The sequence below is a fragment of the Chrysochloris asiatica genome, unplaced genomic scaffold, assembly GCF_000296735.1.
Source record: "Chrysochloris asiatica unplaced genomic scaffold, ChrAsi1.0 scaffold00186, whole genome shotgun sequence".
NCBI lineage: Eukaryota > Metazoa > Chordata > Mammalia > Afrosoricida > Chrysochloridae > Chrysochloris > Chrysochloris asiatica.
The window spans coordinates 2978785-2981329 of NW_006408704.1; the positions used below are offsets into that span (position 1 = coordinate 2978785).

Here is a 2545-nt window from a genome sequence, read left to right on the forward strand (position 1 = left end):
GCCTCATCTTTCTCCAGCAGAACCGCTGGTAGCTTCACACTGCAGACTTTGAGGTTAGCAGCCCGACTCATAACTAAACACCTTCTACTAGTTCAGAGCCCTCATTTACCCAGTATCAGTGAGGATGGAAACAGTGTACTAAAAGCCAGTTTTAGAACTCAAAGGTATTTAGATATCATCTTATATCAGAAATGGGGAAAATGAAGCTCAGAGAAAGAGCTAACTTGTCAGCTGTCATATTGTTTTTGTCTGGTATTTTTTATTTATTTATTTATTTTTAAATGTTTTATTGTGAATTATGTGATAGTTTACATGTGAGAACATTGGTTTTACATTCATCCCATTGTGTATTGTTTCATTGCCATGGTTACAATCCCCTCCATGCATCATCAACCAACCAAAGGGTACATCCTACAAGACTGCCACCACCCCCACCACACCACCCCTGCTCCCCCAGGTCATCAGCACACAGCCCCTCTCCCTCTCTGGGTCTAAAGTCTCCAGCTGCTGTCTGGTCATTTTTGACAGAACTTTTTCTCATATATTATGTTTCCAGCCTTCTTACAAATCACTTGGAGTACTGACTACAGTTTAATGCTTTCTTGAAGATTTGGGCCCATTATTCTGAACACCAACTACACTGCTATGTTATGATTTTGTGATATTCAAATGATGAGAAGAGACTAAATTTGCTTTACTATAAAATCCAGACTACTTTAATAACCCAGACCCCCACCCCCACCCCCGTGTAATGTTGTCAGCCTTTTCTTCTTTCTGATGGCAGTACAAATCTCAGTGAGACACTGATCTTTGAAAAGGGTCAAGGAGCACAAAACTTAAGATTGAGAAAACCAAGCCCAGAGGATGCTTACTTACAGAATAACCACCAAACACCAGCTGCCATGGAGTCAAATCAGACTCCTGCTAACTCCTTGTTCCACATGGTTTTCAATGACTAATTTTTCCAAAGTAAATCACCAGGCCTTTCTTTTGAGGTGCCTGTGGGTGGACTGCAACTTCCATCTTTTGGTTAATGGCCAAGTGTGTTAACTGTTTACACCAAGTAGTAACAACTCACCTTTATTGAATGCTTAATATGAAGTGAGCCAGACTTTAGGTACTTTATCTCCTTTAATTCTCTTAACAACACTGAGACAGGGACTATATTATCTCTCATGAGGCCACAGAAAATGACCTTGTTCAAGGTTACAAAGCTGGTAGATGGAGGGCCCAGGATTTAAGCTTGGGACGTCCGTCCTTACTTCAGAGGCCACGCGTTTGAAGGAGGAATTTCTGAGTGAATTCTCATTTACGAATTGATAAAACTTGAGCCCAAGAGAGGGTAGTCATTTCCCCACAAGTTTACACATCTGTTTAGGGACATAACTAGACTAACACTAGGTAATTTCATTCATTATTCCTAATTCTTACCACTTCACTATACAAAAGTTCAGGGGAGAGAAGAGTTGAGATATTTTTGAAAAGTAAAGTACCGTCTAAGTGGGACTAAAGGAGGCCTGGTGGTGCTGCAAACTGCAAGGCCAGCAGCTGAAACGCACCAGCCGCTCTTCAGGAGAAAGACAAGGCTTTCTACTCACATAAAGATTTACAGCCTCGGAAACCCTATGCAGGGTCACTGAGTTGGAAATGACTTAATAGCATGGGTTTGGATTTTTGCTTTAGGGGGTATGGCGCTGTGGGACAACGCACTGGATCACAAGGTTGGTTTGTACTGCAAGGTCAGCAGTTCAAATTCACCAGCTGCTCCTTGGAAACCCTATACAGGGTCACTATGAGTTGGAATGAACTCGATGGCATGTAACAACAAAGAACCCCGAGTTCAGGGCCTGATGTTCCACAAAAGCTTCAGCGTGGTACACTGCCACGTGGAGGGGATCAGCCATACACCATAGCCCACTCACTTAGGAAGGAGAGAACATTGCTAGCTTGAGTTTCGTGACTCTCCCAGAATGGAGGACCTGACCAGCAGATTCCCCAGAAAGCATCTTCTTTCTCTGAAAATTTGGCAGAACTGTCACAGCATAGACATGTACAGCTACTGAGAGATCCTACCCAGCCCCTCCTCAGCAGCACCCCAGTTTTGAAGTGAGGGCATCCTGGTTCCCAGTGGAACTGACTCAGGTTACCCGAAGACTTCAAGTTTAGAGGGTCCTACTTCATTCCCAGGCAGTTGTGGGGCTGGAGAGCATAAGTATGTTTATCAGAACATCCAATCACCTTGTGAATTAATGCAAATGCTACAGGGATACACTGTAACCCACCTGAGTGCTGAAAATGGGTATAAATCTTACTTGCAATGATTATTAGGAGCCGGCTTCCTAATAATAAAGGCATTTCTCTTTCTTTGTTTATCTGAGATGTTCGTGAATTTGATGCAGTCACTCTGGGACAGGGGTGGGGAACGTCTGGTCCATGGGCCATATGTTGTTGTTGTTGTTATGTGCTGTGGAGGTGGTTCCGACTCAAAGCGACCCTGTACAGGGTTTCTGAGGCTGTAAATTTTTACGGGAGCAGAAAGCCTCAT

General features: G+C 43.5%; 1 protein-coding gene across 1 annotated transcript in view; it reads right to left on the reverse strand.

Moving 5' to 3' along the window:
* SYN2 (synapsin II) overlaps window positions 1-2545 on the reverse strand; it is a 289591-nt gene that overhangs the window by 25324 nt on the left and 261722 nt on the right. The gene's annotated exons all lie outside the window — the stretch shown is intronic.